Source organism: Elephas maximus, chromosome 23 (assembly GCF_024166365.1).
Source record: "Elephas maximus indicus isolate mEleMax1 chromosome 23, mEleMax1 primary haplotype, whole genome shotgun sequence".
Lineage (NCBI taxonomy): Eukaryota > Metazoa > Chordata > Mammalia > Proboscidea > Elephantidae > Elephas > Elephas maximus.
In genome coordinates this window covers 31,042,467-31,070,340 of record NC_064841.1, presented here as the reverse complement: position 1 = coordinate 31,070,340, position 27,874 = coordinate 31,042,467, and the positions used below count along the sequence as shown (strand labels likewise).

Sequence of the window (27,874 nt, the reverse complement as noted above, 5' to 3'; positions counted from 1 at the left end):
CGCGGTGAAAGGGGCGCTTGCACAGCCTGCAAGGCCGGAGCGCGGAGCTGAGCGGGGCTTCGCAAGGCGGGCGAGGCGCCGAGCGTGCCCTGGAAGGGGCGCCGCGGGCAGCAGGGGTGCGGGGTGGCGGGGTGGCACCGCGGCCGCCTCCTCTTCCTGCGAAATCCTGGCGCTGCCGGGCGGCGAGGCTGGCCAGCTCTGGCGAGCACGGCGGCAGGGGCTCGGCGGACGCGCGTTTTCTGCCCAGTTACCTTCTACCTTGTAAAACTTGACTTTTTGTAAGTTACGTTTTCTGCCTCGGATTTCTTAGCATATCGCTAGGTTTTACAATCCTGCTCCTTCCCCCCGAATTTTTTAACACGCCCCTCCCAACTTCAGAAGGGTTGGGGGCCCGGGAGACCAGGATGGCTGACTTTTAATAATGATGATGATAATATTAAATCGTGGGTTTAAAATCTAGGCCCACCAGCCTAGCTCGGGGATTATAATCAGGAGTTCTTTTGAGAGAAGGTCTGGCTGATTACTAGCCCACGAGGCTGGAGAACTATTTCCCGACGGGTTTATGAAAAACAGGGTGGCGGGGGGGCGGTGCGCGCCGCCTCCCAGGTAGCCAGCCGCCGCTCCCGCGGTGTGGGAATGTGGGGCCGCGCCAGGGTCGCGCTGGTTGGCACCAGATGCGGAGCTCGCGCTCCCTCGCCCGCCGCTCCCGCCGTCCTCTCCCTGCTCGGCACGGCCTCTTCCCGCACAGCCTAGTCTGCGGCGCCCCCGCCTGGCTTCCCTAGCCGCTGCAGCTCCGGGTGCGCCCGCCGCGTTGGGCTCCAGCTGTGCACAGTAGCGGCCAGGGCGTGGGGGGTGGGGGAACAGCTGGAGAGCCCCGGGGAAGGAGGGCTGGGGTGGAAAGGAACCCAGCAAGGAGGATTACGAGGCGAGCAACTCCCGGAGCTGCTACTGGTTTAGGATCAGGAGGAGCAGCTGGGGGAGAGGGGCGGGTAACAAATCTCTGCCCTATGGGAACAGAAGCTCCGGAGAGAAACCAAACTTCTGGTGTGCGTTGCCAGTGGAAGTTTGGACCTTTCTGGGTCTCTTCTAACTGAACAAAGAATAGTCTAGAAAAGAGCTTCTCAGACTTCATTGTGCGTGTGAATCACCTGGGGAGCTCGTTGAAATTGAGACTCTTTGATTCATTAGGTCTGAGGTTAGGCCCAAGAGTCTGCATTTCTAACCTGCTCCCAGGTGAAATGCTGCTGCTGAAAGTGTGGTCCGCTGGCCAGCTACATTAAGCACCCTCTGGACTTCATCAGAAACGCAGAATCTCAGGCACCAACCCAGACCTATCAAATCAAAATTGGCGTTTTGACTGACAGGTGATTCGCTTGCACATAAAAATTTGAGAAGCTCTCGTCTAGAATGTGCGTGTGCAGGTTTCCTTAAAGTGAGACTCGGATAGGTTTCCTTTCCTCTGTCTTAGATCACGGTTCCTCCATGATTGAACCTCATTTCAAATCCTGCTTTCTGCCTTGGTCACGGGAGAAGGTGGTGTCCGCGAACCTGTCCCTTTAAAAGCTACACTTCTTCTGGTCTATCGCACTGAAGACTGGGCTCAGAGGCTAAATGCCACCACTGAGGCCTTCCTGGATCCTAGTCTGGTTGGCACTCCCACCCCCACCTCCCAGTATTTTGCTGCCAAGTCTACGGCATTTATTTCTTTCTCCTTACATTACAGTTCTTTTGATTACTTGGTTACATTCCGCTTCAGGTGTAGGCTTCTTGAAAGAGACCGTGGTTTTATATTCTGCAGCATGGAAATAATAATTCCTTCTAAAATAGGGTTAATATATAAAAATGCTTTGTAAATTGTAAAGCTGTATTAACTATACCTCATTTTTCTCACCCCTCAGCCCCTCTCTCATAGGTTAGCACAATGCTTTCCATCACTAGGCACTTTGTGTGTTGTCTTCCTCTGAAAGTTCTTGAACTCATAACACACCTGAAATCCTAAACCCAATTGATGTTGTGTGTCGTCAAGTCAATTCCTACTCAATAGTGATCCTCTAGGAAAGAGTAGAACTGCACCATAGGATTTTATAGGCTGTAATCTTTTCCAGAGCAGATCACCAGGTCTTTTCTTCCAGAGAGCAGCTGGTAGGTTCTAACTGCCTACTTTTTGGTTAGCAGCCAAGCGTTTAACCATTGCGCCACCAGGGCTCCTCCTGAACCCAGAATGAAACAAACAAACAAAAAAACCTGTTGCCGTGGAGTCAATTCTGACTCCTAGCGACCCTATATGATGGAGTAGAACTGCCCCATAGGGTTTCCAGTGAGCAGCTGGTGGGTTCAAACTGCCGACCTTTTGGTTAGCAGCCGAACACTTAACCACTGCACCACCAGGGTTCCCCTGAGCCCAGAAGACATCCAAATTTAAAGTTTTTTGTGTGAACTCTTGGGTCCTATTTCCTTCTCTTTAAAATTTTCTAGAGAAGGGGTTCTTAATCTGGGTAGATAGAATTCAGGGGACCATGTTGCATTTGCATATCTGATTCAGTGATTCAGAGAGTTGTTCCCCGGATCATGATTGTGCCAGCATTCTAAATAGTTGGACTCTTCAAGAGTTAAAAAGCTAGCCTTTGTCAAGTAAAATTAAGTAGACCCTTTTCAGGGTCTGCAGAAAACGACGACTACCAAAGATTTTGAAACTGTTTTGGAAGCTATGCTTGTAGTATTAAGAAAAGACTGCAGTATTCAGATTTCAGGGCCATTGTACATTAGGTAAACTCTGAGACAGCGAGACAGGGTTGAAAGACCTTAAGAGTCAAATCTTTGGAGGTTCAAATCCCAGTTCTACCTTTTACCAGCTATGTAACATTAGACAAGTTAACAAACTTCTCTGAGTCTCAGTTTTCTCCTCCGTACAATGGGAATAATTATGTATATCTTGCAGGATTATTTCGAGGGCTAAAGATAATGTATTTGAAGTGCCTAGTGTACTGCTGATACAGAGTATAAATTTAATAAGCGGAGCTATTCATAGCTCCCAAGGAGCCCTGGTGGCACAGTGGTTAAGCACTGGCCTGCTAATCAAAAGGTCAGCAGTTCCAACCCACCAGCCCCTCTGTCAAAGAAAAGTATAGCAGTCTGCACTGCCCTAAAGATTTACAGTCTTGGAAACCCTGCGGGACAGTTCTGCCATGTCCTACAGGGTTGCTATGAGTGAGAATCCAACTTGACAGCAATGTTTGGTTTGGGATTTTATTTAGAGCTCCCAACTCTAGCATTCTATAATTTGGTATAATGATAAGGCTTGTATTATGTGTGCATGCTGGCCAGGTGTCTTGGATACTACCCTTCCCATCCCCATCTCTAACAAGTCAGCAGACTGTCCCTCAAGTAGCTAAGGCCAAGCCTTAGATATATAAAACAGTGGCTGCTGCACTAGATCTTAACACTACAGTTGAGTATGGGCACCAATGTGTGTGTGTGGTGTGTGTAATTGGGTTTTAATTACATATTTTTAAGGGATTTGTGTGTATTTTGTCCTCGCGGCTTAGTTCCTCAATGTCTGGCTACTCTCAACATGAGCCAGGACTACACCAGCTCATCCCATTCAAAGAGAGCCTGACCATCTCCTGGAGCCTGAAGCAATAGGACATGGGCCATGTAATGAGGGCCAGTGAGACTCACTGACAGATGGATTGTGCCTCCCAGGACTTCTAATTGCAAGTTGTTCTGCACAATACATACAATGTCAGAATTTGGAGGTGTCGAATATACCTATGTTACCACGTTCTCTCGCAGTGGTATGGAAGTCATACTGACAATTCAGAAAGGAGGTGGTTTTTAATGGCGTTGGTAAGTACTCTCTCCTTTTTTTGGTATTATTTTTACTTTTTTGTTTTATAAGATTGGTTGTCATGATTCTGATCGTTGCCCTGATTTTTAACATACGGAACAATTAATTAAGTCTAGATCCCTACCAGAAAATAAAAGATTTGTGATATTTACGCAAATAAAAGAAAAAAAAACCTGTTGTCATCGAGTCAATTCCAACACATAGCGACTCTATAGGACAAAGTAGAGCTGCCCCATTAAGGTTTCCAAGGAGCAGCTGGCGGAGAACTGCCGAACTTGAGGTTAGCAGCAGATTCACCACTGCGCCGCCAGGATTCCATTTACACACATAAAACCAAACCCGGTACCATCAAGTCAATTCCAACTCGTAGTGACCCTATATGACAGAGTAGAACTGCCTCATAGGGTTTCCAAGGAACAGCTGGTGAATTCGAACTGCTGTCCTTCTGGTTAGCAGCCAGTTCTTAACCACTGTGCTATGTACCTAAAAATTCTTTATTCAAACAAACAAATAGTTATGGCTGGCATGAGAAAATATAGACATCACCAAGTGAATTAATTTGCTTAATGTAGTCTCAAACTTATAAGCATAGCAGATTATCTACATCTTTTTAAAGCACAAACTATGCTGGGACAACTTATAAACAACACTGCCTTGTAACAAGATCCTCTTGATACTTAGTAACTTAATTCCCCTGACTTGGATCCAAGGTGCAGACCTGGCTACCCTCAAACTCTGCTGTAGAGTGAAGTCCTACAGCCATGATAGACTGTGATACAGGTGTGCCCTGCTTTATGAAAAGCCACATTGCAATGTGATTATTTGCTTCATGCTATTTTATTTAATAATGAGTTCCCCTGGGACATTTAAAATATGATTTGACTTACAAAAATTTGATTTATACTCACTTTTCCCAGAAACGCACCTATGGAGGGAAAGCTCTATTTTTTTAAATGATGATGCGTGTCCCATAGCAAATATTTTATAAGCAGTTCATTTTCAAAGGTTAGGACAAGGAAGCATACCATACCTCTGGGACTGGGAAAGAAACAGTGTCTGTACAGAAAATCAGTTACAGGGAAGAAACTGCAGAAAACAGTCTATTGAGCTATCTATTTTGTGGACTTATGTAGATGTAATAGAAGCCTGACATGATTTGTTTTAGAAATTATGGTGCTTCTATACTGGGTTTTAACAGCAAACTTTCCAAATCAAGTCTATAAACACGTTTGAAAAATACTTTTTAAAACTGGAGAATAATTCTATGTTGTGTGGGAAGACAAAAATAATTCTGAAATTGGTCTGGGCTTGGACCCATTTAGAAGTAATATTCTGTGGGCAAAAATATCACCATCCAGATCATTTCCAGGTTTCCACTTAGCTGGTTGGCATTGAACTGGAACACTGAAATTGGATATGTTGGGCATATCAGGACATCTTGGCAGTATTTGTTGCATGAGGGTTCTAGGAGACAGCTTCACTTCTGGCCCCAGCAGAAGCCCCAGTTCAGAGAAGCCAAGATAGTGAATAATAGTTTGGTGCATCTGTTTCTGTCGTATTGATATTTTGTGAGTTTTTCACACATTTATGTCCAAAATCTCTATGGATCAACAATCACACAAGTTTCTTCATCAAACCGACTCAGCAATCTGATGTTTCTTGTGCCTTCCAGAGGCATGGCAGATGGGCTCCTCAACTGCAGGAACCTCCTTTTCTAATCCACCGAATGTATTACTGCCTGATTAATCTTACAGTTCTAATAAATGGCATTTTCCTATTCAGACTCTTCAAGATCCCTCAATTATTTTCTGGATAGAACCCAAAATTTTTGCCTTTCATTCAAAACCCCCATGGTGTGTTCTCAACCTTTCTTTCCAAATCTATTTCCCATAAAGTCCCTTCTCAAGTCCCATAACCTGAGCAGACCAAGATGCTTGATGCTTCTGGTAAACACTTCATGCTTTCCCACCTCTCTGGAAGCTTCCTCTATCTGGAGTACCTTACACGTCCTTTTCACATGTTCAGTCTACTCATCTTTTGAGATCCAAGATGAACATCATCTTCTACAGTAAACTGTTGATATGGTTCTCTCAACCAGAAGTGATCTCTCGCCATTGCTCACCTCCAAACTCCGAGGATATCATTGGTTTCCTTCCTGTGGCATCTCTGCCTTACATACTGGTTGTGTCTGTACCTTTATGATCTTCCTTAATAAATTCCTTGAGGGAATATTTGTATCCAACTCTTCTTGTCCTCTGATGCTAAAGCACTCTTTCTTAGAACCAGTCATGCTTTCTGAATATAACAATTTTTGTTTTTCAACAGTTTTAGAAAATGCTCAGTCATTACCTTTTTAAATACTGCCTCTCCTTCAGCTTCTCAATTCTTTCTTTCCCTCCAGTTGGATTTATTTTGGATCTTCTTCCTCTCTCTTCCATGTTTCTAGGCTGTCTTTCGTAAATTCCATCTATTTATTTCTCTGTGCTTAATTCTGAATAGTTTCCTTTGATTTATATTCAGGTTCTCCAATTCTCTCTTTAACTGTGTCTAATCAGCTGTTCAACCTATCAGTTAATTTTTAAAATCTCAACTATGTTTTAATTTCTATGATTCATATATGGTTCTTTTTAAAAATGTATATATGCCTATTATCTTTCCACACTGCCTCCTTGTCTTCTAAACATTTTAAATATATTTGTTTTACCTGACAGTTCTATAATCTGAAGTTCCTAAGGGTCAAATCCTGCTGTTTGTTGTATCTACTGACTACTGCTTAGGCAAATTGCTTTCTCATATTTTAGAATTTTAGATCATGAGCTCACCTTCAGCAAGACTTTATATGTGGGAATTCCATTTTAAATTACTTGAAAATATGTCTTTCCAAACTAGTTTGGCACTTCTGTCAGATGCCCCAGAGTTACCATCAGTATTTTTGTTAATCACCCTGGGGTTTACAAACCATGGAAGAACCCCAGAGGTAAGTGAGAGTAGGCCTGTTGGTAAGAATTGTCAGGTGAGTCTTTCTTCTTTTTGATGAAGAGCCCATGATAAGACAGAAATTTCCTTGTTATTTCCTTTTCTGATGAGCTGGTTTTCTAGACCAGTGTTTCACTAATGGTATATAGCCATTTGAGACTCAGATTTGTGCAAGAGTATCAGTTCTAACTTCCCAATTCATCATGCTGGGCCAGAGTTTTATGCCCTGATTCTATGAGGATTTCGAAATTTAAGCCCTAAGTTTTCAAGGCCATGGTCTTCCCTCCTTCAATCTCAGGCTATTAGGATTTTGATTCTCTCTTATGATTGACCTCAAGGATTACCCTTACTTTCTTTTAAGAATATTTAGTAACTTTTAACCAGAATATGGCTTGTGATTTCTGAAGGGAGGGATTACAGATTGTTTGTTCATAAAAATACTGGGAAGTACAAACGTGAAACTACCTGTGTTGATTTTCTATCAGTGAATTTCGACTTCAGTTTTTTTCTTTTTCTTGAATTCTTTTATTCAAAAGAAATTTCTTGGTCCCAAAGCAAAGGCAGAACCAAATATCACTTATAAGCAGAATCACAATAACAGCCTTTGCACTTTTTTTTTTTAATCAAACTAAAATACCTTACCCAACCTCCCTTCTCCGGCCATCAAAATCATATTAAGGCTTCAGATGTCATCTCAGATTCAGCTTTCTCCTTTATGCTTTCTATAATGATGATAATTACAAAACGACCACAATTGTTTCTTAAATACAACTGTTTTTTCCCACAAAAAAGCAATTTCATATTGTCCAATCTAACAAATGGTGAACGTAGGATTCCAATTCAGGTCTGACTAATTCCTAACCTCCCTTGCTTTCCCCTAGGCAACATAGCAGCTGTGCTATGTTAATTACTCCTTTTTCTAGGCTGTTACAGCACTTTCACACCAGCTTTCTTGATTTACTTTCCTCACTTGACCTATGGTTACAATAATGTATGTGCGTCTGTCTTCTTCAATGGATTGTAAACTCCTTGAGGGCTATGCCTTGCCTCAGTATCCCCAGCACTTAGTACAGTACTTGGTACCTGCAACATCTTCAACAATATTTTTTTTCTCTAAAGAAACTAGGTTACTCAAGTCTTTGTCAATACTACGTACAGTTGATGTGCTTCTGAGCTTTTATCTTCCTTAGTTTTGCTTAGTGGAAGTTTTAAAGCATGGTTCTGAATTTTTTAACACTCTGCCCATTAAGAGATGGAGTCTGTGTCTCCTCATCATGAATCTACGCAGTGCTGCAGAAGTGACGTTATGTGACTTCAAGGCTTGGTCGTAAAAGGCTACACAGATTCCATCTAGGTTTCTTGGAACATTTGCTCTCTTAATGCTTCCTCTTTGGGTGCCCCATCTCACAACCTAGCTGCCATGCTGCAAGAAGCCCAGGTTATATGGCAAGGCCTCGGGTAGGTTCTCTGATCAACAGTCCCAGCCAATCCTAGCCTTTGAGTTGTCCCAACCCAGGTGCCAGGCATGTGAGCAAAAAAGCCCCTAGATGACTCCAGCCCACAGCTGTTTGAGTCGCCTCCTGGCATTTGAGTCTTCTCAGCTAAGATGCCAGGTATTATGGAGCAGAGAAAAACCATCCCACTCTCTCTTGTCTAAATTCCTGACCCACACATCCCATGAGCATAATAAAGTGATTATTGCTTTACATCACTACTTCGGGGTGGGAGGAGCGTTTCTTATACAGCAGGAAATAACTGGAACATTGCCTTGTCAGACCTCTCAGTAACAGGGACAGCTATAGCCTTATCAGTTCTGAAACCTTGAAAGGCTGGCCTGGTAGCTTGTGAGCGCTCCTTTCTCCAGTGATAAGGGTCTGATGGTGAGTGGCTGGTCCCATGCTCCGAATCAAGTATGCCTCAAGTGGGTTTCAGCTTCTGGACTTATTTTGAGTATTTGGCTCCTACCATGGGTGTTGAGTCTACCTTATTGGCCTTCTGTCATGGTCCAGGTCTGAACCCAATCTGGGCAGCTGATTATTACTCATTATTACCACTCCCTTTCGTTAGGGCTGTACCTTGCCTCTGCCATCCCTTATATTGACTCTGGCAGCTCAGTTTAACCCATAGCAGCCAGGCCATTCATCAGAAGTTGAGCCCCGCTGGTACCCAGAAGCTCTGGTGCCCACCCTGCCCCCTTGTTCAGGACCACTTAAAATCCAATCCAGGCTTCCAGTCAAGCTTTGCCTTCTTAGATTTAGTGAGTTGGACTTCTCTCTCCTTCATAGAAGGGGACAGTTCTTCACCCCCATCTATCCTACCCAATATAGTCCTTCTCCTTAGCAGGAGTTTTTACCAAACATGGCTAGAACCATCATGTTAATCGCAGTTAGTTTTAGTCTTACCCAGATCTTCTAACAGCAAACACATCTGCAGAATGAGCAATGTGAGACACTGGTCACTAGGGGGCAATTGGCTGCCTTGAGAGACAAGCCAAGGCAGAGGCATTGGGAACTCTTGGAGCAGCTGTGATGGAGTTTTTGGCTGCATCCAGTTCTGACTTCATTGATGTTGCCAAGCAGGCAGTGACAGCAATGATGTTTTGCTAGGTCAGTTCTGTGGTGTAGAAGGGCATTTCTTCTACTTGCTACGTGAAACCTCCAACCTTGGTTCTCTGATCCTCCCAAAATTCTGTAAGCTGCCAAATATCTTTAAAAAAAAAAAAAAAAAAAAAGCCTTTCTTCTGAAACTAGCCAGAGTGGACTGTTTTGTCTGGAATTAAGAACACTGAATTTACCGTCTTCCAACATCCTGTGATCTGTTTATCATTCAGAAAATCCTAGAGCTATAGACTGCTCGTTTAGTTTTTCTTTGTAGGTCCAGACAGAGTGCAATTCCTACTGGAGATGCACTGTGAGCCCTACCATGATAGCAGAAAAGTAACAAGCACCGAAACAAGGTTAAAACAAAGGGCAATCAGTCAGATATGACATATGCAAATAGTATTAGTTTCACTGAAAACTTTAATATTAATAATGTTAAAATGATAAAAGTATTGATAAAAGGCCCTAACTGCTAATAAATAAATGTATCATTTACTTTAATAGTTGCTGCTTTAGCTCCCTTTTGAAATTTCTATTTTGAGGGAAATATATTACAAGGAATATAATGTATTTCTCAGGAATACACATATGTAACATATGAATATGCATTTTGGATATGAACCGCTTTTTTTTTTTTTTAATGATTTGAGTGCTTTACCAAAAAGTTTGACAACCACTGCTATGAATTCAAGTATTCCTTCTGAAACAGCCTTAAAGAACACCTAACTCAGCGGTTTGCAATGTGTTTTGATGTCAGAAGTCTTTCCTTACAGAGATCTTTGCAGAAGACCCAACATCTAACACAAACAATACGCTCTGGTGGAGTTCCCCATCTGCTGCTCTCCTGAGGGGTTCTGGGTACACTATTTGCAAACCGTGGATGTACTAGGCCTCTCTCCAGGTCTTTATGGATTAGGAAATTGAGGCTCAAAGAAAAAATAACTTGGCCAAGAGTTATTTGATACTGAACTGGGGTCTCTTTTTGGCCAAAGGTCTTTCTACCATGTTGCATTATTTCCTTTAAATGCTAGATTTGAACACGTTTTGGTGATGCTATCTAAGTTGCATTCTCTTTGCAGTTCTGACATGTTTGAAATCCAAGGCTGGTAGTATGTGAGAAGATGGATGGAAATACTGCAGAACCCCTACCTATCAGTCCCACCCTCAGCACTTCCAAGCAAAGATGATCATAAAAAAAATAAGAAAATGAGTTCACTATGCCTTTTGTTTCTGTTTCTTCTTGCCTTTTGGCTTTAATCGAAAGAACCTGAATTGGAAGCCGAGCCAAACACTTCATCGGATCCAATCACAGACACGCTGTCATCTGACAGAAATGTGGCGTCACTGGAAGCCCTGGCCTCTTGTTCACACAAGTGTATTCTAACCAGCAAAGGAATAAGCTGTAGTGACTACAAGCAAATATCTCTGAACTTCACTGAGATTGATGACAGCAGTAATAAAAATAGGCTTTTCCAAGATGAACACTACCAGTAAGTCAATAGTTAAAAAGGGATAGTTTAAAAAGTAACCAGTACATTAACTCTTGTCAATGAGATTCCTTTTGGCAGTAATATACTCTGGGGATTAAGTTAAACCAAATGTTTGTAACAATGGAAATGTACTCATGTTAACAGTTAGGATTATCATCCCAGTTAATATTTACTGTAGTTACATTAAAATTTACCCTTTTGGACACTGTTTGATCATTTTCATCTCTTTTTGATAAATTCCATTTTAGATTAAAAGCAACAGAAAACATCCCTTAATATTTTAAAAGTCTTAGTGTTTTAAAATGTTCATGTGCCTTGTGTTCTTTTTTTAGGCTGCTCTTCTCCCTGCTACCCAGAGCGATAGAAGTAAGGAGTGAAAGCCCTGCTAAGAAAGGTCGGTAAGTTCTTTGGCCACATTTGGGTGCACTTGCTGGCTAGACATTACATGGCATTTTTCCTTGATTTCTGTTTTCTGCCACTTGGTCACTGGGTGGCCATCCGGAAGAGTAAGAGACCCAATGTTGACTTTATAACCTGGGGGCTTATCTCCTGCTTCCTGTACCTCAGAGGGAGTTAGTACAGCAAGGCTCATTCATATGCGGCCTCACATGAAATGGGCCTTCTGCTGGCTCCTGGGGTGACCCTGGGAATTCCTGGGTGCAGAATTCACCAAGGCTAGGAACTAGTGTTTTGTGTTACAAAAGCACTTTATTGCTTACATAGGACTTGGCTCTGAAATTGTTCTGACACAATATTTTTTTGACTGGTACGTAGAAAACACTTTTTATCTGACTGGGCCATGTAAGTGATACCTTGTCATGTTTTTAATGTGTAAAATGGGTGGAAGGAGGTAATATGGATTTGCACTTTGGGTTGCTTTGTTATTTTCTTTCTTCATTCTTGGCTATATGCACACAAGGGTGGCATTTATTCCTCCACACTGAAAGGAAGAGCCTCCACATGGCTAACTTTAGAGCCCTTGTGACCTGATGCCTTGAGAGGGCCCTCATAAAGTCTTGCCATGCTAGTGAGATTGTCCTTTCCTCTCCCAGGCTGACACACCACAGCAAGATCTGAGAGCTGCAGGAGGAAACCCTTATCCATCCCCACGTCACTCCCAGGCCACCATATAACCACAGTTGCAGAACAGTTGTCCAATGGCTTCACACATTCCAGCTAACCACTTCTCCTTAAGCAGGAACCAATTGCCTATCTTCTTGTTACACAATGGTTCTTAACCATAGTTGCATGTAGAATCACCTGCAAAACTCTTTTAAAACACTGATGCTGAGTGTTAACCAATTAAATCAGAATCTTTGGAAATGGGACATGGCCATCTCTACGTGTTAATACTTCCCAAGGTGATTTCCACTTACTCAAGTACCTTCTCTGCAGTAAGTTTTCAACCTCACAGAGAGTTTTGATCCATTGACCCTGCTTCTTTTTCACCATTCATCACACCTTCACATCCTGGTATCCAGATTCCCATGGTTCATAATTATAATCATGTGCAAAAGCTCAGTCTCTCCCCACTGTTGTACTCCCCTGGAAGAGTCCACTAACACCATTAAACTCACTGCCACAATGACACCATCCCTGGACAAGATCTCCTTAACATTCCCCAAGAAAAACACGTGACTAACTGTGTTGACTGTTTTAATTTTAAATTCATAACCACAAATCTCAGTTGGGTAGATAGCACAGACCAAAAGTCCTATTATGCTTTCATATTTTCAGTTTCCCACATTTTAGAACAGCTATTTTACACCTTCTATTGAAGCCCTGGAGCCCAGGTGGCTTAGTAGTTAAAGAGCCCTGTTGCTAACCAAAAGGTTGGCAGTTTGAATCTACCAGCCCCTCTTTGGAAACCCTATGAGGCAGCACTACTCTGTTCTATAGGGTCACTTTAAGCAGCATCAACTCGACAGCAACAGATTTGGTTTTATTTTTATTTTTATTCTCTCCCCCAAATCTCTTATATTCCTCATCCCTCTTCTCCACTCTTGGCTGATGATCTTGCCTCATAATTCATTGGGAAAATACAGAAATCAGAGGAAATTCTTCATTTTTCCACCTCCAAATATACAAAACCACCCACATCTCTATCCACACTCTTCGCCCTCCCTCTACTTGCTATGGATAAAGTGTCCCTGCTCCTATCAAAGCCCATCTCTCCACTTATGACCTTCTCCTCTTGCCTTAAAGAAGACTTCACTCCTCCCTTCATAGGAAAGCATCATCAATTTCTGCACAACAATTTACATATATACTTCAATATCTTCTATCTAAAAACAAACAAATTTTCCTTAACTCCACATCCTCCTTTAGCTATCCCAGCATATCTCTGCTTCCTTTCACTCCAAAACTTCTTTAGAAGCATTGTCTTTAATCATTCTCCCCACTTCCTCAACAGTCTAGGGAAAGCACTGTTATCAAGGTCAGCTTTGCCTTCCAAACATCTTCTCTTAAGTATCTAAAACAAATCTCCAACTTAACATGTCCACGAATGATCTCTTTATTCTAACACCACAAAATACGTTTCTTGCCCAGTCTTACGCTTTTTGTTCAATGGCACCACCATCTACTCGGTTCAAGCTTGATTCTTCTCTTCCTCTCATACCCTATGTGCAATCCATCAACAAGTTTTGTTGCCTATTCTTTCAAAATACATCCTGAATCCGTCCACATCTCCATTTTCTATCACTCCAGTCCAATCACCATCATTTCTCGTTTAGGCTTACCCAACAGCCTCCTCTTCCACACTTCCTTTTCCTCTTGCACTCATGCCTTGTGATACCCATTTTCTGCACAGCACTCTGGGAATTCTTTTAAAAGTCATAAATGAGATCAGGTCGTGCCCAGTGGCTTCCCATTACACTTAGAATAAATTTAAACACTTTTCTAAGGCCTGTCTGATCTGACCTTGTCTATCACTTAAACCTCATCTTAGATCACACCTCCCACCCGCTCCTACCTTCACTCCCACGTTGGAGCTCCTGTATGTTCCTCAATCACTCTGTGCTCCAGAAGATATCAAATCCTTTACTTTTGCAGCTTAGTCTGCCCGAAATGCTCATCTCCAAGACATTCTCATGGCCAGCTCCTTTTTCATCTCAGCTCGAAAGCTACTTCCTCTCTCTGACCATTCATTCTAAAATAGCTACCCTCCAACCATCATTTCTTATTATTTTTTATTTCTTTTCTCTATGGCACTTGTTCAACGAATGAAGCAATTTTAGTTGACATCCCGAGAGTAGGTAAAGCTACTTGTAAAGATATTCTCTTGGAATTAGCTTAATAAGAAAAAGCCTTTGGGTGATATGATCTGTGAGGGAGTGTAAAAGCAATATTTCTTCTTAAAGGTACTGCCTGGGTTGCATTGTGGTGTACAGGTAGACTCTATTGGCATTCCCAAATGTCCTCTGGAGAGGCTTGAAAATTCAAGAGTGTAATTGATATTTCAGCTCTAGCTCTAATAACGACATGGCTACGTGGACTTAGCTACATGACCCAGAGAATGTTGGTTCATATATTCTCTGTTCCTATAACCTAGCAAGAAGCCAACAACTAAGGAAACTTCCTTCTTCCTTTTGTGACAGTGCTTAATGTATTGGTATCCATGACCTCCAGTTACTTCAGTGATGACCTAAGTACTTTGGTCTTTTAATCTCATAGCATAAAAGCCTTCCCCTGGTTAATTTAAGAAAGGACTATCTTTTTCCACTAAGTTTCCTTTTAGTTTAGTAAAAAGATATAATGAATTTTGCCTTCTTCTGAGTAATAACATCACTTCTATTTTCAGAAGTGGAAGTTCATTGGGAGATGCTCATTTTGAATTCTTTGATACTACTGATGAATGAGCAGTGCACATGGTTGATTTTTCTTTACTGCTAATGGTAGTTAGACAACACATGTCCTATGGAATAAACTTCTCTTCCCTGCTATAATAATAACTATTTTGTTTTGACTTCAGAAATTCTAAAATCAGTGTTCAGCCAACATTAATTACTGCTCATTACAATAATCATCACCATCAGCCTGATCGGTCTCCTGGGGCCTAAGGAAATGCATTTTTATCTAGAGTGATGAATTTTACCTAAGGCCCAGGGCAGCCTCTCTGGGAGCCATATTTGATGACTGATACTAGCAGCTGTTAATATATTGAATTCCTAAGTCAGAATTATTATTTTAAGCATTTTCTGAGTGAAAACATATTCAAAGGAATCTGAAGTTTCAATCTCCTGTTAAAAAGTCAGGTCCTAGGTATGAAATGGAAACAAGACAAATGTGTATGCATTGTTAGAAGTTTATTAAACAAGGAAGGTAATATCAGCAGCAACCCGTACTACAGAGAAGTGTAGATCAACCTCTGCTTTCTAGCTTGGGGGTTCCCTTTAATAGCATGAGATAGAATGGCTGGTGGGGGGTAAGAACTGGGATGGGAATAGCCACAGGAGTAGGTTTAGATAATGAAACTATACAATCTCAGGATTGAAATGGACTTGAGTCTTGAATCCCATTTTTGTCATTAAGATGAGCCTTTATCATATATCAAGCATTAGGTATGTCTGGGGTTCAGAGATAAGGTCCCAGGCTCTATCTTCAGGGAGATTATAGTCTTGAGTGGGACTCCTGCCAAGATGGCAGTCAGCTACATCCAATAAAAAAACCCAGTTACAGTTTGCATACCTAAATAAGGTTCAGTTTCCTCCCAAAAATTAGGTCCAGAGGTAGACAATTCAGAGTCATCCAAGTTCAGACTCCAAGTTTCTGCTCCACCATTACTAACAGTTGACTTGCCTCTGCAAGCTTGTCACTCAAGGCTGCCAACTAGTGGCTCTACCTCCAAGCCTCCTGCCTTCTGCCAGGAAGGAAAGAGGAGGAAGAAAGAAGAGGAAAGAAAGTTGCATGAATCAGGAAGACAAAATCGCTTCCAGAAATATCTAGCAGACTTTCATTTGTATCTTCTGGCCAGAATTGTGGGGCAAGGATGCCCCTAGCTGCAAGCAATTCTGAGGAGGTATTTAAGCTGGGTATATTGCTCCAAACAAAACAGGGAAAATGTTGTTAGAAAAAGGAAAGAATGGGGATTGGTAAACAACAAGCAGTGTCTGCCTTAGAACGTTGACAGTTTCGCTCTAGTGCGATTTGTACATAATAAATTTTGCAAGAGTACCCAGGAGTATCTAGCCTGGGATTGGGGGAGGTGTTGTGGATCTCTTCACTGAGGAAGTGACACTTGAACTGAGTTTTGAGGAAAAAAAATGGAATTTTCAGGTAGACAAAAGGAAGGACTGCTTCAGGAGAGGGACTCAGAGGGAAACTGTACCAAAAAAACCCACTGTCATCGAGTCGATTCTGACTCATAGCGACCGTATAGGACAGAGTAGAACTGCCCCATAGAGTTTCCAAGGAGCGCCTGGCGGATTTGAACTGCCAACCTCTTGGTTAGCAGCCATAGCACTTAACCACTATGCCACAAGGGTTTCCGTAACTGTAGGAATGGAAAAAATGATTGTTCGTCAGAACATTTTCAGTTGCCTCTGACAGAAATGCAATTCAAACCAAAAAGTACAGAGGTGAGGTTCAGGCATGGCTGGCTCACATTATGTCATCAACACTTAATATCCCTCTTTTTTTCTCTCCATCTTTTGATTTGGCAATGGCCAGTAAGAAGCTCCAGGCTTAAAACTCACCCTATCAGCTACCCTAGCAATTCCAATAAAGTCCTGAATTTGCATTTCACTGGAACAACTTGGGATATGTGCTCATCACTCTGGCCTATCACCATGGAAAAGAAAATGGGGTATGCTGATCAGACAAGGCTGGGTTCCATGGCTACCCCTAGAGCTCCACCCAAACCACCTGAACCAAGAGCAGGAATGAAGCATCTCTAAAGGAAAACTGGGAGTAAATAAAGCAGGTGGAAATAGCAAATGTCTCTTAAAGAGAAAAGGTTTTACTAGTATTTAGAAGGTGTAATGTACAAGACATAGGGGAACAATTGGCTGATTTTGGTGAGGGTCAGGGCAGACCCTGGAATGACACCGGGGCTTCAGGCTTGGATACTTGCGTATATGATGCTGGCACCAAGCAAGCTCTTGACTGTCTGTGGAGGCCAGGTTGGGGGTGGGGGAGGAGTGGGAAGGTTGGGGGTAATAATAATAAATACATTCCCAGCCAAGCCAAGGGAAAAGGGAACAGCCGTTGCCATTAGTTGCTGTTGACTCAATTCCAACTCATGGTGACCCCATATGTGCAGAGTAAAACTGTGCCCTATAGGGTTTTCAAGGCTGTGACTGTGACCGTTTGGAAGCAGATCAGCAGGCACGTCTTCTGAGGTGTCCCTGGGTGGATTTGAGCCAGCAACTTTTTGGTTAGTAGTCCACAGCTTAACCATTTGCACCTCCCAGGGTCTCCTGGGAACAGCAGGCAGCAGTGAAAAAAGCCTAGAGTTTAGAGCAGACCACGGGACTAGAGATACTGATTTTTTTTTTTTCTTTGCAACACAGCACGTAAATCTAGATTACTAAAAGATTTGTTGATACAAGTGCCTACATGCAATCCACCAGCTCAGTTGGTTCAATCCAACCCCAAGTTTTCTGATGGAATCCCCTTCCCTGGCCCACCCAGGCTGTTAGCACCCTGAACATACCATCCATCAACCTGTCCATGCCCACTCACTTTCATTGTGTTACTTACATCTAAATATTTTAAGACACTAATACAAAACAACTTAGTGAAAGGAAATGTTAGTCTTAATTTTTCACATAAACATCCCATTTCACCTATTTTTTCAGTGATTTTAATGAAAACCTGTTCTTGCCTCTTCACCTTCTCTGACTGATTTTGTTCTTCCACTGCTTATACATTATAAGGAATTCTACCTTATGAATTTACTTATCTTGGGCACCAAGCCATCTACCACTACGGTCATTCCCCACCCCCCACTGTGAGGCTCCTTAAGTGGAAAAATGATGTCTTCTTGTCCATTCTCACCATGCAGGTAGATAGTCCAAAAACACATTTAACCAAATTGGACAATTGTTAATTATTTGTGGAGCTATCTGTTTTAAAGGAAACCCTGGTGGCGTAGTGGTTAAGTGATACAGCTGCTAACCATGAGGTTAGCAGTTCGAATCCACCAGGCGCTCCTTGGAAACTCTATGGGGCAGTTCTACTCTGTCCTATAGGGTCGCTATGGGTCGGAAGCAACTCGATGGCAATGGGTTTTTTAATCTATTTTTAAAATCATCAATCCCATCTTCCATATTCAGAGAGCACTCTTGCTTTTGAAAAATTCCCAAACGCAGGCTACCTCAGCTGTCTCCCTTAAACTTTCAGTTCTTCAATGTCTCTCTCTATCTTAAGTAACTAATGTCCTCAAAACATCAACACAATGGGTTAAATTTAGCAGCAGTTTGCAATGAATAGTGATTGGAACCTGCAGCCATAATGAAACACAGCATTAAATTTTTGAACCTACATGAAGCCAATAAGCTGTCCTTAAATCCACTTTAATTAATGTGCAGCACTTGTCTACTCCAAAAGGGTGTGCATAAATCTTCAAAGCCAAATTAGTATTTTAAAATATGAGTTGGCCAATAATCTTGCAGGCCATACAAGCAGATTAACATGGTGTTTCCATTTTGAATGAACATAGTTAAAGATTTACGAACTTTAAGCAAGATTTCTCTTACACAAATCTGGTCTTTCTTTTAGCTATGATCCTCATAACAGAGATTGAGTGACCTGGTTTTAAAAGAATGTGGACAATTTTTGCAGTTTAAAGGTAGATGTAAATACCACCTAAATCTACACTAGTTATATTAATCCCTTAAAATGGAAATTACTTTGAATATATCTCTGGAGTGGCTGTTAGCACTTCAAATATACCACCATTACATAATGATAAAAGTATTGTTCAAAATGGATTTTAAAAAATATAATTTGTATGCATGTTAAGAATAGCTGTAGCTTCAGATTATTCTGAAAAAGGAGATAACACACCTGATTGTTAGTCGTTATTATCTATCTACCTAACATCTGGTCCTCCCTTTTCTCTTTCCTTGCAGAATGTTGGCTGCTTCCTCCCCAGACCTTCTCATCAGAGGAGGTTGGCTTAGCCCTAGCCCCAGCCGCAGCCCCAGCCCTAGATGGTGAATCCTGATTGGTCTAAAACCATCATGATGGTCTCATTCATCCAGGCATGTGCATGTGAGATTTGAGGGGAAGTCCGCTGGAAGTAACTGGGAAGAATTTCCTCACTCTGAAAAAGAACCAGAAAGGAGAGTCCATCTATTATCCCCCAGAGATGTCTTGTCAGGACAAAGCCCACTTTGCCGCCATGAGGTGAGCTAGCCTGAAGTCAGCCAACATATTGAGAAAGATAGAGAGAACCCTGTCCTTGACTATGTTGACTTGTCCTTGACTTCAGTCAATCCTGAAGTCATCGTACTTTGCAACTTCTTATGTAAGATAATAACATTTCTATTTTTTAAAATAATTTTGAGCTGGGCTTTGTACTACTGCCAAAGGATACTGATACATAGTTTTATTATTTAAAAAAAAGTATTAAAATATTGAGAAATTAAGGGAAATAATAGCAAAGTTGACATGGTAAAAAAAAAATTGGGGGAAGGAGCAAAATACATTTTAGTTTTAGGAAGTTACTCTCAGGAACACTCATATACCCATGCAGAGAGATATATTAATGTACAGGGTTCACTGCAGCATTGTCTGAACTAGCAAAAGATTGAAAGTAACGTAAATGTCCTTGTATAGGAGAGTGGCTAAGTTCATTGCAATAAAACATACTGTTGACTTCCTGTTCTATTTCCACTACCTCTAGGTGGCCCAGCCCTCCTGGGCAACAGCAAGGAGCAAGGAGCACTATCTAAGCAGCAGCTGTCACAAATGTCACAATCCCAAGTCACTTCACACAGTCACCAGGAGGATCACCATTTTCTAACCTAGGATTCATTCCTGGCAGCAATGCCAATCATGATGACAAAGTAGACATGACATGGGATGGTTTATTATCTTCACTGGCTTTGACCCAAGTCCGTCGCAAAACAAATCCTCGGTATTCTTAAGAAGAGCTAAAACATGCAGGCTCAACGTAACCCCTTTATACATACTCCAACTTCTTTTCCTTTTTACCTCATTTTTGTCTCAGCACGAACCCTTCCCAAACTCTACCTCAGACCTTTTCCCCCAGGTAGAGCTAGCTAGAACTTGTGATTAGACCTCCGAGGTTGATCTACTTCATTTTTATGTGATTTTAACCAGTGTTAACCAGGAATCATGCATGTATGGTTTTGCCCTTACCAAAACCCTAATTCTCTTAGGTCAAACTCTCACTTTTGTAAGAAGCTCTCCTCTCCTTATTTTTCTGTTTCTTCACAGGGTCCTGGTGATTTTATATGTCCCCCTGAACTCACTAACTTCACACATTGTATTTCTCCTATGTATCAACTGGAAACCTTGGTGGTGTAGTGGTTAAGTGCTACAGCTGCTAACTAAAGGGTCAGTAGTTCAAATCCACCAGATGTTCCTTGGAAACTCTATGGGGTAGTTCTACTCTGCTCTATAGGGTCACTATGAGTCAGAATCGACTCAATGGGTATGGTTTGGGTTTGGGTTTATGATCAGTTTTGGTGGACTAATTGACATAACAAATAGACTGAAGTATGTAATGGCTCAAACAATAGAATATTTGTTTTTGCTCCTGAAACAGTCCTGAAAGGGAACATGGGCAAGTGCCTTGGCTCTCCTCCATGTGGTCATTCAGGGACTGAAGTTTCTCCCACCTGCAGCTGTGTCATACTGTAGGCCTTGTTGCCATCTGCATCCAGCCTGAGGAAAGAGAAGCAGCATGGTGAAGCACAAGGGGGGGGGGGGTTGTCTGCTCAAAGTTACCTCTTCTTAAAGGTGGCTACACTCCTTAAGTTGTAGACTTGTTGTTTAGTACACCAAGATACAGAACATCAAGTTGATAGTTGAAAATCAAATGCTCGCATCAGTATGTTTTCACTTCTCTGTCTGATTGAAAGAGGGGATGGTCTGTCTAGAATCTCTTCCTAAACTGAGTTTGTTGTTGTTGTTGGGTACCCCACTAAACACTTAACTGCTAATGGAAAGCTTAGCTGTTTGAACCCACTCAGTGGCTCTATGGGAGAATGACCTAGTGATCTGTTCAGCCTAGAAAATCCTATGGAGCAGTTCTGTTCTGTCACATGGGGTCTCTGTGAGTTGAAATTGACTCGACAGCACCTAACAACAACAACAACAATCTTTAGGAAGCAGATCACCATGCCTTTCTCCTACAGAGTGGCTAGGTGGGTTCAAACCACTGATCTTTTGGTTAACAGCAGAGCGCTTAACCTTTGTGCCACAAGGGCTCCTAAGCTGAGTTTAGTGCGGACTTATTTAATATGCTTAAGACCACAAAATTCCTCAGGGTAAGATATTAAGAGGTAGTAATATAACTGGAAACTAAAACTGTTGTTGGAGACATTTTATTTAGTCTTTAACTTGTACAAAATGAGTGAATAAAACCACATATTACTAACCTAAAACAATTATCCAGCTAATTTCATTTTTGAGATTAAAAAATATTTCTAAGTTTTGATGTTTATTAGTTTAATATCCTTTATGGAGCCATTTAATCATAGGAAGTTAATCTTCCCCCCCCCAGCCTTCCCTTCTATATGCAGTTTTCCTAAAAAATAAATTAGAACACTTCTATCCTTGAATCGATAATTGTGACGTCTCGTCTAGGCCAGTGTCATGGATTGAATTATGTCCTCCCAAAAATGTGTGTATCAACTTGTTTAAGCCATGATTCCCAGTATTGTGTGGTTGTCCTCCATTTTGTGACTATAATTTTATGTTGAGAGGATTAGGGTGGGGTTGTAACACCACCCTTGCTCAGGTCACCTCCCTGATCCAAGGTTTCCCTGGGATGTGGCCTGTTCCACCTTTTATCTCTCAAGAGATTAAAGGGAAGCAAGCAGAGAGTGGGGGACCTCATACCACCAAGAAAGCAGCACCAGGAGCAGCACGCGTCCTTTGCACCCAGGGTCCCTGTGCCTGAAAAGCTCCACGACGAGGGGAAGATTGAGAACAAGGACCTTCCTCCAGAGCTGACAGAAAGAGAAAGCCTTTCCCTGGAGCTGACGCCCTGAATTTGGACTTGTAACTTACTAGACTGTGAGAAAATAAAAATTTCTCTTTGTTAAAGCCATCCACTTACGCTATTTCTGTTATGGCAGCACTAGATGACTAAGACAGCCAGCTTGCTGCATAAGGCCACAGAGTCAGTTTGTGTGAATTATTCAGTTTGCATATTGCCCAGAGATAAATTCTTTTCAGCAGTACAGCATATTCAGTCAGCAGTCTCAAAAATCTGAGGGTCGTAGCACTGAACTGTACATGTAAAAAATGTTCAAATGGCAAATATTTTGTAAATATATATTTACCACAATAAAAAAAATAATAAAAAATAAAGGGACATAATCAGCAATCCAAATTATATATAAATGTATATAAAGAGCCCTGGCAGCACAGTGGTTAAGCACTCAGCTGCTAACCAAAAGGTTGGTAGTTCAAACCCACCAGCTGCTCTGCAGGAGAAAGATGTGGCAGTCTGCTTACATAAAGATTGCAGCCTTGGAAACCCTACGGGGTAATTGTCCTCTGTCCTATAGCATTGCTAGAAACTGGAATCGATTCCATGGCAACAGGTTTGGTTTTTTATTTGATGTGTATATATACATGTATATCAAAGGGGAAACTGAAGATATGCATGGCTTGGCCTTAAAAGAATTTTCAACAGGGGCATGACATGATCAGATTTCAATTTTAGAAACAGCACTCTGGCTGAAAAAATGAAAAATTGGTTTGGGGGGGATGCACCATATGCAAAGAAGTTAGGAGCCCAGCATGATGTGCTGCCAGTTCCCACCCCTATTGCCTCACCCTTCCAAAAACCAAACCAAACCCAGTGCCGTCGAGTGGATTCTGACTCCTAGCGACCCTACAGGACAGAGTAGAACTGCCCCATAGAGTTTCCAAGGAGCACCTGGCAGATTCGAAATGCCGACCCTTTGGTTAGCAGCCGTAGCACTTAACCACTACGCCACCAGGGTTTCCACCTCGCCCTTAGGACCTCACCAAACACGACCAGTCTTCCAACTGCCAGCACCTGCATTTTGTCCCCAAGAGCTTTCTCTTGCTGTTGGAGCCCACTTGATTGCCTGTGGCAAGCTTGAAATGTTAGGGAATTAATGCCCCAGCAGCACCCTCCACCACTGACTAAGGAGAGCTAATGTGTAACTCTGGGATGTGTGTTATGCCCCGAAAGGATTAAGCTCCAATTGCCCAGAGTTGTAGTTGGCTTGCTAACAGACCCTCTGGCTGCTTCCTCTTCCCTGTCTCACTTTCCCACCTCCCTATCAGCGTGTTCTTTATCTCCCTGAAAATTACTGGCACCCAAATCTTTGTCTCAGCGTCTGCTTCTGAGGGAACCCAAACTAAGACAAGGCCTCTGCAGATGAAGGATGAGAGCCTGAATCAAGCATGGGAAATAGGGCTGAAGACAAAGGACATTAAAAAGGGTTTGTTAAATAGTGAAGCACATAGAAAATATCAGAGAATTTCAGGATGGCTCCTAGGTTTCTAATTTGGGCAGCTGGGCAAATGGCATTGTTGTTCATCAAGGAATACAGGAAGAGAAGAATTTGAGGAAAGATGACAGGCTTAGAGTTGAGCATGTGGAGTCTAAGACACCTGTGGAACAGCCAAGTAGAGTTGAGAAGTAAGATACTGGCAGTACCAGTAGAGTTCAGAAGACTGGCCTGAGCTGAAGCTACACTTAGTACGGTGGATAGTTTTCATTTTCGTGCCCAGCAACTTAATCGCCTTTCTATTTGGGAAAAAAATACCAAGATGAGTGGACACAAGCCCCCTCCTCCCATGAGAGAAACCAGCGGAGGAGCAGATTCACTCTCCCAGCTCATTAGCAGTTGTGGCCTAGGCTTGGTCAATAAGATGTGCACACCCATGATGTTGCATATTGAGGGGGTGATACACAGAGGCAGGGCAGTCTGAGACTATTCAGGGTGGATGTGGCAGAATTGGAAGTTCAGTGTTTCTGGGGGCGATAGCAACAGCAATGACATTCTCACTTCTATAGCTTCTGCCAGCTTAACTTTAGGACAAGGAGCCAGGAATCCATTCTAGTTTATCATCATGATAGGAACTAGAAGTCAAATTCCATTTTGTTTATTGCAAAAGGATCAATGTTCTATTTCTTTACCTGGGAAATAGGTACATGAGGGCTTATTTTAAGTGTCCCTATACATTTTAAACACTCTTTTGTGTGTATATGTTATAATAACATTTTTTAAACAAATAGAAAAACATGTTTTTGAACAGAGGTAACAAAATAAAAATTATGTTCAAGGGCGAAACATATTATGTATGGAATTTGCTTTAAATGAGGGAGATAAAATAGTATTCATAAAATGTCAGTAATTGTTGAAGCTAAGAGTTTGGTGGTCTGTTGGGATATTCTTTCCACATTTGTGTATGCTTGAAAATTTCCCTAATTAAAAAGTAAAAGTATTTTGGGTAGAACGGTGTGACGGTGGTGTTCTAGTTATCAAGTGCTGTTATAACAGAAATATGAAATGTGGATGGCTTTAACAAAGAGAAATTTATTTTCTCACAGTCTAGGAGGCTAGGAGGTGCTTCTTTCTTGGTGGTATGAGGTCCCTCTCTTCTCTACTCACTTTTCTCTTTTACATCTCCAAAGAGATTGACTCAAGGTACAACATAATCCTGTAGATAGTGTCTTGCCTCATTAACATAACTGCTTCTAATTCTGCCTGATTAACATCATAAAAAAATAAATAAATAACATCATAGAGGTTAGGATTTAGAACACATAGGATAATCACATCAGATCACAAAATGGAGGACAACTACACAATCCTGGGAATCGTGGCCTAGCCAAGTTAACACATATCTGGGGCACACAATTCAATCTAAAACAAGTGGTATGAAAGGCGAATTAGAAGAGGGGAGAGACTGGAGGCCGAAGGGGTTATCCAGGCTCCAGGAAATACTAACGGAAGGAGACTAAATCTTAGGAACAGTCTAAAGGAAACCCAGTGCCCAGTATACATTTGTTGATTGATCCTAATCTAGAAAGCTGGCACCTGACTGAAAATAGGACAAACCTTTATCTAAGCAGACAACTAAAGCCTTGGGAATATCTAAGACTTGAGTCATCAGCAGCCCCCAGAATGTTTGTTTGTTTTCTGGAAATTCAGACTTGTCAGATCTCAGATTTCTTACTCAACTATGTGCCACCCAAAACCAAAAAGCCAAACCCATCACCATCAAGTTGATTCCAACTCATACCGACCCTATAGGACAGAGTAGAACTGCCCCATAGAGTTTCCAAGGAGCGTCTGGTGGATTTGAACTGCCAACCTTTTGATTCGCAGTTGTAGCTTTTAACCACTACGCCCTGAGGGTTTCCATGTGCTGCCAGTGGCTCACATTTTTCTTTGGTAATTATGGACATTTTCCTCTCCTTGGTGGCTCTTGTCACTCTTACTAATATTAATTCTACTTTTCTTCTCCCAAAGCTGAGTAAAGCTTTTCCCCTCACATGGTTTTCCAGTCTTATAGCCAACCTTGCACGGCCAGGACTGTAAAGTGCCACTTTACTGCCTTGCTCTTTCAGCTTTACAGAAACATCTCTGCCCTCCCACCCTTCCTCCTCGCCTCTCTTCTGAGAAACTCGGAACACGTTTCCAAAGACTGACTGGAGGGCATTTTGAGTGCCACCATCCTGGGCTACTAAAGACAGCTCCCCGAGGTAGAATAAAATCTCTGCTTTTCCAGGTCCCCTCCCCTCCTATTCAGTCTTGAAAGTCTGGGACATACTTCACATACTTTATTCTCTCTTTTTCCCAGTCTCCTAGAGGAAATTTGATCAAAAGAGAATCCCAGCATATAAACCAGCCACACCTGCAAATTTTATTACAAGTATGGTGTTTGTTTGTTTGATTTGAGTGGGGGAAGGATGGAGGGAAATGAACAGCTACGGGAAGACTATCCTCACTGCTCAGCTCCTCTGCTGCGGGCTTCTTTCCAGTTGGTGCAACAGGAGATCTGGGGCCTGTGTTTGCTTTTCTTGGCACTCACAGAGGTGGTGTCTGTAGCTGAAGACACTGGGGCTGTTGCCAGAGGCCCTGCTGGAGCTGGGACTGTGTGATTCCAGGTTCCAAGATCTCATCTGCTCTCATCGATGGGGAACATTTTGATCTTGGCAAACACTCTCATGCCGGCACTCCATGTCCACCCGATTCTTCTCCCTACTTCTCTGACCCCAAGCTGAGCCGTGGTGTGACCTCTGGACACACACAGCTCTGCAGCATCACTGTCTCTGAAATTCCTTGTGTACCCCTGGGAAACTCACCACAGCGAACATGATTACAAACTGCTAGTGACCTGGCCGCACGTTTACCACAGGCCTCGTGGTGAGAATAGAACAGCGAGCCCTCCTTTTCTGGTAGCTGGCTCCCAAGGTAGGTGCCCTGGAGTGGCCTACTTCAGACTGGAACAGGAAACAAAATGTTTCTGTCATGCAAATTAGCACAGCCTGAAGAAAATTAGAAAAATAAAATACATTTACTTCAAAGGGGAGATACGAGCCCCTTCTTTATGCTGTTTCAGGTCACTAACGTGGGGGGATTATTCTCCATCACTGCCTGAGCCAAGACCCTGGGGCGTCCAAAGCTGTCATTTGACCCCTTTGGAACTCTGGATGTAGTTAGCCTGTGAAGCCTTCCAAAATTCAGGTTCCTCGTTTGTCACTTGCATGACCCTCCAGCCTACTTCCTGCCACTGTTACTTAATCCTCCATGCCCCAGTGACCCCTCATGTGTTCTCACACCTATGCACCACAGCTTGCCTTCCTCATACTCAAGGAAAGGTCAGCAACTTCCCCTTCCCCATGCTGCTTTGGGCCAATGTTTCCCAACCCCCAGTTAACAGACACGAGAGACGAAACTGAATCACCATAAATTCACTCTTTGCCCATTCCCACCTCCTCAGCAACATTTTCAGCTCTTCTTCCCCAATTCGTTAACTGTTTTCCCTGAATACAAAATAGGTAGAGTTTACTGGTCAGCAGTGTGATTTTAGCTGAGAAACAGTCTACGTTCATCTGATATAATTTTTTGAAACTAATAAGCTAATATTGAGCTTTAATATGTACTCTGCCACCCATCTGTCAGTTTCTCATACTGTGATGGCTTGCGTGTTGCTATGATGCTGGAAGCTATGCCACTGGTATTTCAAATTCCAACAGGGTCACCCATAGTGGACAGGTTTCAGTGGAGCTTTCAGACTAAGACAGACTAGGAAGAAAAGGGCCTGGTGATCCACTTCTGCCAATGAGTGAATGAAAACCCTATGGGTCATAATAGAGTATCATCCGATACAGTGCTGGAAGATGAGCCCCCAGGTTAGAAGGCACTCAAAATGCAAAGGGGCTGCAACAATGGTCTCAAGCATGACAGTCGTAAAGATGCCACGGGACTGGGCAGTGTTTCATTCTGTTGTACGTGAGGTCACGATGAGTTGGAGCCAACTTGACAGCAACTAACAACAATAACAATGTGTACTAGGTACCTGATAAGTATTATCCTATTTAATTCTTAAAACTCGTTTGTAGATGAAGAAGGTATTGTACTCTATTGCCCTGAGATATCTTCAAAGCTTAAGCAAAAATATCCTCTGAAGTCTTCTTAAAACCAAACAATAGTTTAACTAGTAAAAATGTCTGCCTTGAGAATTATGCTCTTTTAAGAACTATAATATATGGGATCAAATTGACAACAGCCACTCCAAAGATTAGATAGGAACCTTAGGAGGCAGTG

At 42.3% G+C, this 27,874-nt stretch overlaps 1 long non-coding RNA gene across 2 annotated transcripts; it reads left to right on the top strand.

Moving 5' to 3' along the window:
- The first annotated feature begins 149 nt into the window (after positions 1–149).
- On the top strand, positions 150–20,609 carry LOC126066321 (uncharacterized). 2 transcript variants are annotated; one of them, XR_007515058.1, is made up of 6 exons: positions 150–278; positions 3,546–3,846; positions 10,688–10,913; positions 11,246–11,307; positions 18,989–19,265; positions 19,765–20,609. It is a non-coding gene; the product is annotated as an uncharacterized LOC126066321 (long non-coding RNA). The 2 variants fall into 2 exon arrangements; XR_007515059.1 differs by having other exon boundaries at positions 11,246–11,311.
- Positions 20,610–27,874: the final 7,265 nt, after the last annotated feature.